Genomic DNA, 13404 nt, shown 5'->3' on the forward strand with positions numbered 1-13404 from the left:
GCAGTGCCCGGACAGTTTACTTTCTCAGCTGTGCCAGACGGTGGCTCTACTTCAGGAGCTCGGTTTTATCGTCAATGGGACCAAGTCAGTCCTCGTACCTTCCCAGAACGTGGAATTCTTGGGGTTCGTCATAGACTCCGTCGACGCTTCTCTCAGCCTCCCGTCGCGGAAGTTGTCCAAGATCAGACATGTCTTGGGTCAGACTGTGACCAAGTCTCACAAATCCTTACGGCAAGTCACCAGGGTGGTGGGCCTTCTGTCGTCCTCGATCCAGGCTATCTTTCCGGGCCCGCTTCATTAAAGCTCAGGAAGAATAAGGAACAGTCTCCGGACTTTAGCCAGGAGGATTGCCAGAAATTCCAGGATTTTTTCACCAACAAAATCACTGACTTGGTTACTGAAATTGTGGCAACCCCGCAAATTGACTGTCCACCTGTGGACATTCCAGCTAGATTGCCAGTTACAACTGTGCTCTCCACTCTACCCTTGATTACAAAGGATAGTTTGGTCCCTCTCTTGGGGCGGGTCAAGTCGGGCTCCAGGTTGGATCCTTGTCCACCTGAAGTGTTTAAACTCGCGCTCCCTGGTATAGAGGAAGATGTGCTGAGTCTTTTGAACCTTTCCTTACAAATTGGACAAGTGCCCTCCTCTTTTAAGGAAGCCCGTTTGATTCCTTTGCTAAAAAAAACGGGGGCGGATGCGAAATGTCTGAAAAATTTCAGACCAATTTCCCAGTTACCGTTCCTGGCGAAGGTACTGGAGCAGCACGTCCTCACTACGCTATCGGAACACCTGGAAAGCAATATGCTGCTAGAGCCGAACCAAGCAGGCTTCCGTGCTAACCACAGCACGGAGCTGGTGATGTTGTCAATCGTAGATGAGCTTAGGAACAGAGCAGACAAGAAAATCCCGGGGGCCCTGGTGCTGCTGGACCTCTCCGCGGCATTTGATACCGTGTGTCATGAACAACTTTTGTCGCGGATGAGGGATTTCGGCATTCAGGGCTCAGCATTGGCATGGTTCACCTCCTTCCTTCAAGGGAGAATGCAGAGAGTGCAATTAGGTGACATGCTTTCCACCGCAACCTCGATCACGTGCGGAGTTCCACAGGGGTCTGCTCTGTCTCCCCTAATGTTCAATTTATACCTGCAGCCTTTGATTCTAATGCTTAATCAAATGGAATGTCAGGTATACAACTACGCTGATGACACTCAGATTATCATCCAATTGGATGATAGCCAGAATGCTTTTGTTAGATTGCAAAACATTCTGAGAAGCACTGCTAACTGGATGTCCAGTAACTCCCTAAAAATCAACCCGGACAAAACCGAGGTGTTGCCAATTACTATCGCGGGCAACCCTTGGTGCGATCGTTTCTGGCCTGGGGAGCTGGGCGTGCCCCCGGAACCGGCAGAGGTGGTCAAGAGCCTGGGCATCCAGGTGGACAGTAAGCTGTCCATGAAAAAACAAGTCATAGCTGTGGTGGGCAGTTGCATTGGCCTTCTCCGACAACTCAGGAAAGTTTCCTCGCTGCTCTCTTTTTCTACACTAAGGAGTGCGGTTTCTGCAATGATTCTAGCCAGGTTGGACTATGGCAATTCGTTGTACATAGGACTTCCACAGAGTCTTTTAAACAGAATGCAGACGGTTATGAATGATGCCGCTAGGCTCATTTTTAAGAAACCGAGGAACACCAGGGCATCCCCTCTCCTGCGGGAACTTCATTGGTTGCCAGTTAGGCAGAGGTTGATGTTCAAGGGGCTTTGCATTGTCCATAAAGCTCTCTATGGGAGGGCACCCACCTATTTGAAATCACGCTTGGCCCTCTATAAACCCGGGAGGGTGCTCAGAACGGCTGACTCCATCTATCTTGTTCAACCGCGCTGCAGACTGACCACGGTGGGTGGCCGTGCTTTTTCACATACTCTGCCAGCCATGTGGAACAAACTACCGCTGGAACTCCGTAATGAGACAAACCTAATGCCCTTTCGTAAGAAATTAAAAACTGTGCTTTTCCAGCAAGCGTGGGACCGCCGCTAATCGGAATCTGATGCATCCTCTTTATTGTCTAGCTGATCCTAACAAAGCGCTTAGAGACCTCTGGGTTATAGTGCGCTATATAAATCACAATAAATAAATAAATAAATAAATAAAGGGCCCTTCAGCGTCTCAAGGCGTACCATCTGCGCAGGGGCATGTCTTACGATCAGATGGTTCCCCTCTCGGAGGAGGTGAAGGCCGAAATGGCATGGTGGCTGTCGCACATGGAGGCCTGGAATGGCCGGGCAATTTTCGGGTATGTCCCGGACCTCATTATCGAGGCCGACGCCAGCAGAGTTGGTTGGGGAGCGCGCTGTGGGGATTTTTCCACAGGCGGCACCTGGTCATTAGAAGAACAGAAGTTGCATATCAACTGTCTGGAACTTCTGGCGGGTTCGTTCGCAGTGCGCTGCTGGACCGGAGACTCAGTGAGGTTGTGTGTACGGTTGAAGATGGACAATGTGTCCGCGGTTCGATATGTGAACCATCTAGGAGGCTCGAGATCCCGTGCTCTGGCGAATTTGGCAAAAGAGTTCTGGGATTACTGTCTGGACCATCACATATCCGTGACGGCGGAATACCTGCCGGGTCAGGCCAATCAGATCGCGGACTGGCACTCCCGACACCTTCGGGATTCCATCCTGTGGATGTTGGATGTTCAAGTTTTTCGGTGGTTGAACGGTCTGTGGGGTCCTTTCTCGGTGGACCTGCTCGCGTCCCATTTGGACCATCAACTTCCGAGGTTCTTCAGCTGGAGGCCGGATCCACTGGCGGAAGCCACGGACGCTTTCCTCCAGGACTGGAGCCAGGAGAGGCCCTTTGCGTTTCCCCCCTTTTCGATGGTGATGCGGACGGCGGCTCAGGTTCGCCGGCAGGTAGTGGAGCTGGTTCTGGTGACGCCGCTCTGGAGGTACCAAGTTTAGTTTCCGGTTCTTCTGGAACTTTCTTGGGATTCTCCAATCCTACTCCCCGGTTTCCACACCTGCTTCTCAATCCGGATCGGGAGCCGCATCATCTCATCGCTCAGGGCTCTCTACGTCTCATGGCATGGAGGCTTTCCGGAGACGTTGGTCGCTCCTGGGCCTTTCGAGATCGGCTGAGGGACTTTTGTCCAAGGCTTGGGCAGTCAGTACGTCGAAGCGCTACAAATCCGCTTGGACTAAGTGGGTACGTTGGTGTCTTCGACGGGGCTTGGATCCCTTGGTCGCGGGAGTCGTTCCCGTCCTGAATTTTTGGGCGGAATTGGCCACGAATGGTTTTGCGTACCGCACGATTAACGCTATGCGTTCTGCTATCTCGGCGGCACACCAACCGGTTGACGGTTCACCGGTTGGGGTGCATCCTTTTGTGTGCCAGCTTCTGCGGGGAATCCGGTTGTCATTGCCTCCGAAGCCGCGTTACTCCGTCCTCTGGGACGTCAATGTGGTGTTGAACCTTTTTCTATCCTGTCAGCCTAATAGGTACCTGTCTTTCAAAGAGCTCTCAGCTAAGTTGGTAATGCTTTTGTGCTTAGTGTCCTGCCGGAGAGTGTCAGATGTGCGGGCCTTGGATGTCTCGGCACGTATTTTTTCGCCGGATGGTGTCACCTTTACGATTGGTCACCGCACGAAGTCGGCTTCAAAAACCATTTCATACCCGGCTTTCGTGGATGTTCCGAAATTGTGTGTTGTTCAGTGTCTGAAAGCGTATGAAGAGGTGACTTGGGACATTCGCCCTCCGGGCGAAAGACAATTGTTGATTGCCTTACGAAAACCACACCATGCGGTCTCTTCCCCCACTATAGCCAGGTGGGTGCGCTGGGTCATGCAGGAGGCAAGTATTGATACCAAGTGTTTTGGAGCTTACTCTGCCAGGGGGGCCATGGCCTCTAAGGCTTTCTCTGAAGGAGCTCGTTTGGAGGATTTGATGCGGGCCGCTGACTGGTCCTCAGATTCCACCTTTAAGAGGTTTTACTTTAAGCCTGTGGTGGATATTGCTCATTTGGTGGTGAGTAAGCTTTGAACTAGCAGAATCTGAGCCTCCGGTCCTGCCATAGAATAGAAATTTGCCTAGCTAACGTAACGGTGAGTTTCAATTCTATTAAGGACACGGAGGCGAGGATTATCCCACCCATGACGTCTGCGAGCGACATCCCACCCGTATTTCAGTAAGTAATTAGGTTTTCATGGTTTTAATCTTGGGTTAGGACTTAGTCCATGTTGTTGTGTTAATGCGATTGTACGCAGATTTGTCCTCCGTTACAACGCTTACGCTGTTTTGTTTTTCCTGCTAGGAAATGACGGTTCGAAGACAGACCAATAACCTGAGAGCGTGATTCGCGCGAAGAAAGAGGAGGAACACTGAGAAGGGACTCCTTATCTATTGGAAATGGACATAATGGAAGGACTCGTTGGAGATCATCCTCGTTGGAATGATGGGAGTCGTAGTTCAAGAGACTTTATTTTTTCGGATTGTGTTATGGATAATGCTTTGTTATGTCGTGATATAAGCATTTTTCCTTTATAAGATTTTCTGAAGCTGCTGTGTTTTTTTTATTGTAATAAATAGTGGAGAAAGAAAAGCATAATCCTCGCCTCCGTGTCCTTAATAGAATTAAAACTTACCGTTACGTTAGCTAGGCAAATTTCGATTCCATGCTCCATATTCTGCGTTCCTTTCCTTTTTCCCTCCCATGCTTATTCATGTGCCCCACTCATGGGCGTTCTCTTTCCACTCCACCCCGATCCCTGATGCTCCCCATTTTGTTTCCCGTTTCAAATATGTTTTTTTTTAAATATATATTTTATAATATTTAATTGCCACTGAATCATTTGCTTTTTTTTCAACGCATGCACACTTTTATTTAACTTTATCTTAACTTTTAATTTAGTAGTTCGACAGGGCCATCTTCCATGTTACATTGGGTACAACAAAATGTTTTGCCATGCGTCCCTATGCATTCACACGCTTCAGTGGCCATCTTTGAAAAAGGGATTTCTTTAATTGAAAACTGATTCCAAAATTGACGGCCAGGAGCGTGCATGTTTAATGATAGATGTGTTCGCCTGCAGCCAATAAAAAAAGCATTGGCACAGCCACCAGCTCGGCCTTTTACAATTTGGAATTAAGTACTGTGGTTTTGTTTTTGGTCATATTTTGTGGTGTGCGAGAGTATCTGCTTAAACAGGGCTTCGGTCTGTAGCTATGACACGTATGATAATTAAAGTCTATGGCTGCACTCAGCATCGGTTGTCCAGCTGTATGGAACAGAGACTGCACCGCTGGTCTGTTTTTGGCCTATATGATTCTGAAGCCAAAGTCCCCTTAGGAGTATGTCACTGCAGCCAGTGTTAAGTGATAAACCTTTCCGATGAACACAGACTGAGGCCAGAGTCTCCGTGTTCTGGATTGGTGTGCATGCATCACATTTTGCGGTTTCAGCCCTTGTTTACTGTTTAATTGTGATTTCTGTAAGTGAACATATCTTTAAATCTACATATGTCCTGCAAATTTTCATATGTGCAATAAACTTGTGTATGTGTATAACAATTAATATGTCTTATGTCCCTCCGCGTATATCAAGTCTTTCTGCTTTTTTCTGAATCATTGGGGCAAGCCTTATAAAGGTAGATATGAAACACACACACACACACATTATAGGAGCCTTCAATCCAGACTACCTTTTCGTTTCTCTTGCTTTATAGTGCTTACACTGCATGCATTAGCACACTGAAGGCACACCTGCCGCACCAAAAAATCAGGGATCCCCCCATTTAGTTGTAGCTATTGCCTATTTTCCACTCCCCCTTGTCTCTCCGAGATGTACTTCCAAAACGTACATTTGTTGCAAAGATCTCCAACTTGTGGCGAGTTTTATTCATTTATTTTAAATTTTTATTTGCAAAGTTTTACATAGCGCTGGCTAGACATGGAGGTTTAAGAGCGCTTTATATGAGGATCAGCGAGTTACAGGATACGTAGTTATATCAGTTGAATCTGCGAGTTACAGGTTACATCGTTACATCAGTTTGAATCAGAGAATCACAGAGGGAGGAGGAGGGGGAGGGAAGGAGACATGAACGGGGAGACGACGAAAACAATGTAAGATGACCGGCTGGGTAGGAGACGCCCAAGGGGCCAGACTCCTCTATAGCTGTATAGGACAGCTCTACCGGGCATCGGCCAAGATTGCTCAGGCACCGCGGGAGGTCAGAACAGTTTTGGTATCTGCCCAGTGGGCGTCGTCATAGTTCCACTGAAGGGGGAGGAAAAGAGACACAGACGAGGAGACAAGCAAAAAACAATGTCAGATGACCGGGTGGGTTGGTGACGGCCAAGGGGCCAGACTCCTCTACAGCAGCATAGGAAAGCCCCACCAGGCAGATGTACGACGTTACAACGCGTACTTTTACAACGCGTGCCGTTACTACGCAACTTTTACAACGCAAGTCGTTACAACGACTTGCGTTGGGGGGTGCTGGATAGTAAATATTTTAATTTACTATTCCAACTCCAGTCCCCGTGGATAGTAAGGAAGGAGTTTGATAGTAAATTAAACTATTTACTATCCTGGAGCGCCCCCAGAGCAATTCGTTGTTACAACTTGCGTTGTAAAAGTTGCGTGGTAACAGTACCGCGTTGTAAAACCTTCGTTGTAAAGGTTGTTCCCCCCACCAGGCATCGGCAAAGGTTGCTCGGTCTCCACAGTGGGTACACACAGTTTTGATATCCGCCCAGGGGGCGTCGTCATAGTTCCATTGAAGGGGAAGGGAAAGAGACACAGACGGGGAGACAAGGAAAAAACAATGTCAGATGACCGTCTGGGTAGGTGACGGCCAGGGAGCCAGACTCCTCTATTGCAGCATTGGACAGCACAGTCTCTGTCCCCACACAAAAGAAGTAGGACAGGCAGAGGTCTCCAGCTGAAGATCTGTGAATAACTCTGGTGAGTACATAAAGTAGAACTACTAGAGTACTACCTCCTATTCTCAAAATAGCTTTTGTGAATAGGTCCATTTATATTCAAAGCTTTCGGGTGGGATGGGCGAGTGGAGAATGTGGGTGGCTTCTTTTGGGGCTACTGATGGCCTGTGCACCTTTTAGCCTGGCCCTACAATTGTCCATATCCCATCTTGCCTACATTGGAAAACATCCTGGTGAACTGGTACCACCCTGTGGATCTGACGTTTTCTAAGCAGGCTCGAAAAGGAGAAGGAAATACAACAGATTTTAGACACAATAACTGCTGAGTGTCCAAACAATGTTTGTCTGGACAAGGAAATCAAAATTGCAATGTTTGGATGGGGACAAACAATGCACCAAAAGCCATTCACCAGTAGCCGGGTAGGCAAATAGGATTACATTGTCCACTGTAGAACCAGCAATTGTGCAATAAAATGCTAGCTCAACCACTGTGGATCAACCTGTATGATCTTTGGAAAATTACCTTGTTTCGATGTACCTTATTTCACTATATTCCAGGAAAATAAAATGTCAAGATTTGGACGGGCCGTTAAGTATTTTTTTTGGTAGAGTCTTATATAGCGCGAACTAGACCCGAACCGAATCAGGTATCAGAGCGCTTTACATAGAAAGTACAAGTTACGTTTTTACGCGAACTAGACCCGAACCGAATCAGGTATCAGAGCGCTTTACATAGAAAGTACAAGTTACGTTTTTACATGAGGACACACACTTTCATTTTTAGGCACGGGGAGATTAAGTGATTTGCCCAGAATCACAGGAGGTTTTGGCGTCGTTACCGAGACTCGAACCCAGATCCCCAGGTCCGAGGTCGAGCGCCTTAGCCGTTAGGCCAACTCCTCTCCCCATGAGTATGAGGTGAAGGTGAGAGAGCAAACGAGGTGTTTTAAGCCTGTTTCTCTAACAGATTTGGGATCAGCTACAATATACTGTGCGGTTTTCATAATAATATTCTTACTGATATTGGTTATTCTGTATAGGACATTACAGCAAATAGATCTGTTTATGGCTATTAATAACAATGGTTAGTAGTAATCAAATTAAATGCACCCATTTTGTCGAACGTTGAAAGCTAAAACGCTGAATTGGTCCTATCAAAATTAATTTCTTGATACTAAAGAGAGGCCTCTCCAACAAACACTTAATCCATCAAATTAACATCACTTGCCTAGCAGGTCGCTAGTGTGTACTATCCATGGGATATGTGTGGACTAAAACTACAAGGCACGTCAATTAAAAAGAGAATGTGTGACAGTTGATGTTCTAATGCACATCCAATATTTTTCCATGTGATTTTAAACTGTCCTAACATCAGACGGAAATGCATAGAAAATATGCAAAGTAAAGATTTATTGAGTTTTAAGATGTAAACTGGCGGATGCCTTGGTGGTTTATTACATGGGTATGGTGTGCTTAACTTCTAAGAGACTGGTTTTTGACCCTCACTGGACAGGTGGGTCCAGCAAAGTGGCCATCTGTGCATAGTTTGGTGAGTCCAGCATGCCAAATACGTATGTCCCATTTGTGGCAACATGATCTTTCTTTGCTATGAATCATTATCACAACTACCACTTTTTAGAATACTCAGAAGCGAGGCCAAGGATTGAATGGGCATGATATAAGAATGTGGCTCTGGTGGTATCTACCCTATCCATCTAATCTTCCTTTGCTTTCCTCACATACATTGACATCCTCACTCTCGAAAAATGCACTTTGCAAATTGATACAACTAATACAGAAGGATTACTTTTCTCCATCACCAGGTTCCACTGAACTAGACATTTGAGACATGTCACATGCTATTACCAACACCTCATAGACAGCCTTCGGGCCAGTGTCTGATAGGGACGCTGCCACACAAACCAATAGCTGAAAAGCGCTGATCTAAAGCCCTTAAAAATAATACTATGGCAGTGATAGCGCCAGAGTAATTATAATTCGGTCAGACTTTCCAGTGAAAGGGCCATATTAACAAGAAACTGCAAAAAATATCGCAGAGCGCGCTTAGCGCGAAATTTTTCATCGCCAGCTATTGCTGGAATATATCACCACGCTATCGCTGTATTAGCAACAATTAGAGCTATGGTGATTTATATTCCAGCGATTGCAGGAGGGAAGGGCCAACATCACGACAAAACCAGCGATGTTGCATGGGGAAGGGGGAAAACCTTGCTGTTACGACCCTGTGGTCATATCAGCATAATCCTCCCCCCCATGTTAGGTATTGCTAAGTCATGAAATTAGCAGGTGTTAAAAAACCGGCGATGGCCCAGGTTAGCATGGCTTTTTACGTCGCTAACCGGTGCCAGGGCCTCCTTGCTAATAGGCGATAGGCCTGTTAGCGGATGTTTATCAGGTCTGTTGGTTGGGAACGCCTACTTTGCATGTCATTAGCAACAAATATCGCTGACATGCAAAGCGCTACCCAAACCGGTCGCTTTTGTCAGAAACCTGTCTCTAACTGCTGTTAGCGACAGCTTGCTGATAGGGCAATAAAAAAAATCGCTGCTTTAGCTGCAAAAAGTGCTGCTAAAGCGGCGATAAGGCCCTTGGTAATATGCCCCAAAGTTCATCCACTTTCGCTCCTTTATGGAAGCTACGCATTGATCCATTGAGCAGGGGCTAAGAAAAAGAGGGGGTCCCAAAACATTAATTTCCCATAGAAAAGTTTGCTCTCTCATACAGAAAAAATGGCTGGACGAGATTACACAAAATATGCCAGAATGTTAGAACTTTACTCAGAAAGAGTGCTTTTAGTTATTTAGTATACATCCGTTCAGTAGTTTGTGAATTAGCGTTAAAAAAGATGCTCAAGTGGGTAAGCCGGGGCTAACCCCCTAGAAAGCTTAGTGATATCTGAACCCTTGGTGTCCAGATATACTATGATTGGCCAATTTAAAGGGGATTGGTCATTCTGATTGGCTGGCCACAACATTGATAATATGTTGTGACAGCCATTACAAGACTCTCGGACATGATCCCCATTGAAATACATTTTAGCGAATGTTTATTTTTGAGGGTCACAAAACTAACACATTTGAAGGGTGATAGCAGATTTTAGTCACCATATACGTCGTTGGTTGGTGGTATTATAGTAATTTTAGGAACTGTGATGTGTTCAAAGGTGATTTTACCCTGTGAAAAAGTTGATGAACCATATTTGAGAGAAACCGTTTACCCAGAATGCTGTGCAGAAGAGTTGGGATAGGTGTGGAGGGTTGATGTAGCATCGCAGGATTGGCCAAGGGTGCCTGACCTCTAAAATGTTTCACTCTCACCTAAAACCCACTGCACAAGGGAGATACAGTTGATAATCTGGGAGTGACATTGTCGAAAAGATGCCCAATTAGAAGGAGAGACCACTTGATGCCCTGTAAGAATGGACCTTGACTTCAACTGACCCCCCACGACTAGAATGGGTCTCTCTATGGACAGTGGAGTTGGCTGCTTATGCCCCTGAGGACCAGTTGGGGAAAAGGACCTGCTAGGGGTACCTTGATGTTTCCACTAGGACATCTGTGGATTGCCCCTGGACTCCACTGCCTCCAGAGTGCCCCTCTATAAGCCAATAATCTCTTGGTCCTGAGGAGTATGGCAATGAGGGTGTTTTGCTAACGGGCTGCGTAAGATGCCTCCCAACATAAGGAAAAGAGGACCAGGAGACAGGCAGAGGACAGGTCTGGCACAGGCAGCCAGAAAATCCAGAAAATCCTGGAAGTGCCTGAAGAAAATGCTTCTGATTGATAGGGTTGGCCAACAGGAGAAAAACAAACCCAGGATAATGAAAATTGGTCCTCAGAGGCCTGAGAGAAGCAGCCTTAAATTCTTTCAAACTACTGTTGGGCTGTCTCGAAGTTTGTTACATTTTTATTTAATTAGTCTCTTTAGGGAGGGGGTGTGCATGTGGCTTCCTCCCCTTTGCAATGACTACCACTGAGGGCCAGCGCAGGATGACTAAGGGTCCATGACCTCATCCCCGGGACCTGAATCCAGAGGTGGGTGGTGCGAGCAATTGCTTGCTCTGGGGACCACATCCCAGAGTGAGGGATCTCTCTGCTGGGTGCATTGCTACCCACGTACCTGTATCTGTAGGAAGCAGAAGAGGAACTGTTCCTGCAGTGGCAGAAGAAGACATTTTGATAACATCTGCCATGCCTCCCAGGAGCTGTGCATGGGAGTAGTTGAGATAGCAGTGGCCTTTGTGCTCCCTTTCCAATAAAAACAGGAGTCCGAGGGTGCCCTGGGTGGGACTGGGGCACCCAAAAACAGAAAACGAGGCCTGAGGCTGCTATCTCTTCCAACAAAAAAACACCTGTGGCTAAGGAACCGGTGACCATATATTGAACACCCTAAAGGGCTAGTTTGAATACTCCTTTTGCTTGTGGTTGCATAAAGATGAACATTGGCACCAGCACCCAGTTATTTATTTTTTTTTATTTTTTTGAAAACCTTTATTAAGACATAAGCAGGATATACATGCGCAGGCCCACAACCATCACGGCCGGCCGCAACGACAAAGGTCGAAAGAAAAAAAAACAGGAGGGCAACAGATCAATGTACAATCAGGATACAGCAAAGTATACCAGAAGGGATTACGGGGCGCGCAACATAGGATAGGAGGTTTTCATTTTAAAGTTAAGATGAAGCAAGGGGGCTGCAACAGGAAGGACTGCACATCTGACATCAAGGAACACAAAAACACTCGACAAGAGGGACGTACCCTATTAATGATCAAAGTGAGGCAATAAAGACAGCAGCTACATGGGCTTAAGCAACCACACCTACAGGACCGAACAATAAACATCATTACAAAAAGCATCGTTTTAAAGCGTAAACCCAGAAAGCTACCCATAGGATTAAAAAACAACATTTATGAAAACACAGGAAGAGCAAAGGCGCAAGACCCCGAAACAGCCAACCCCACAGAGAGGAAAGAACCCTCCCAAAGCCGGAAAAGAGCGATAGGGACCATAGAACCAAACAAACTAAAATAACAAACCCCACCCTGCACCCCTGTAATGGCTACGGCCAAACCCACTAACAGCGTGCCTGTCGCCCCGGAACTGCCCCATAGTAGTGGAAATATAAAAAGAAGGAGAGGTAGAGAAGAAAGGAAAGAGAAGAAAAGATGGAGGAGGAGGACAACCCACAGAAGTATTCTCAGCCGCTCAACCCCGGACCCCCGAACCGATGTAAAACCAACATTCAGTCTAAACAATAAAACGTCCGTCCCGCACAATCCCAGCAATGTAAGCAACAGTGAGCGTGTGAACATCCTCAACCTTGCCCCCGTCGTTCAGGTACCTCGACCGAGTCCGGTTGCATAGTCGCCATCTTGGAAGAATGAGGGATGCGGTAGGGCCACAAAAGCACAGGATGTCCAGCACCCAGTTATTATTGAGTGTTTCCAGGGATCTGCTGAAGGGCAGATCCGCCGCAAACAATGGTATTAAAAAAGTTACCATATTTCACCCATGAGAGTTAATCTCTGACCCCGGGAGAGGTTTACCACTAATTCAAGGACTCTAAAAGCTGGAGCATTTTCTCTTGGGCTCTGGGGTACTGGATCTCTTGTGGTTGGCCTTATGGCTGTATTCTGCGACCTGTAGAATGTGATGAAAAGCTCAAATTAAAAATGCTTTATTGGTAAAACTGGTGATGAACTGTACAATGTTTACACTAATTTGTTTGAAAACTGACATTTTTTCCAATAATTCCAATGGTGTTATATTGACTAGGTGTGATATGTGGTTATCATTATTAATATGGTGACACCCTGACAAAGCCAGCAGGTCTGCCTTATACATACTGACACTCCTTGTATTTCATGAATTTGCATCTGGTTTGGGGTGGATATTTGTTAGGTTTATGATTGTTGGGCTCAGGGCCTCTTAGGTTGTAATGTGATATTAGGATGTTAAAAAAGGTTATGAAAGACCCGTCTATGTTGGTTGGGGCATCAGGATCAATATTGGTGTAAGTCATGAGAAGGAACTTCCAGGTTATGAGTGGTAGCAGGGTTCATAAGCAGCTACTTTCCTTGGGAAGATGCCTGCCAACTTTGTGTGTAGTATTGGCTCCTTCACTATTGCTACAGTTTGTTGACTGTGTTACCCTCACATTTGCTGTTTTTCTTCTCTTCTTCTTTCTCTGACCTTCTTGATTGAACTCTGACTGATCTTCTGAAGTATGATTTGGTATTCTGTGCTGAATGGTTGCCTGAACTTTGACTTGCCCCTTGGATTATGATATGGATGAGTTTGATGAGCAATTGCCTGAACACTGGCTTGTCTCTGGATCATGTTTTGGTGTTGGATTCAGTGCTTGTACTCTTGCCTCCTCCCTGAATTCCATGTTTACGTTCAATCGGGATTCCACCATTGATGTTACTGGCTTTCTTTG

This window comes from Lissotriton helveticus, chromosome 2_1, assembly GCF_964261635.1.
Source record: "Lissotriton helveticus chromosome 2_1, aLisHel1.1, whole genome shotgun sequence".
Taxonomy (NCBI): Eukaryota; Metazoa; Chordata; class Amphibia; order Caudata; family Salamandridae; genus Lissotriton; species Lissotriton helveticus.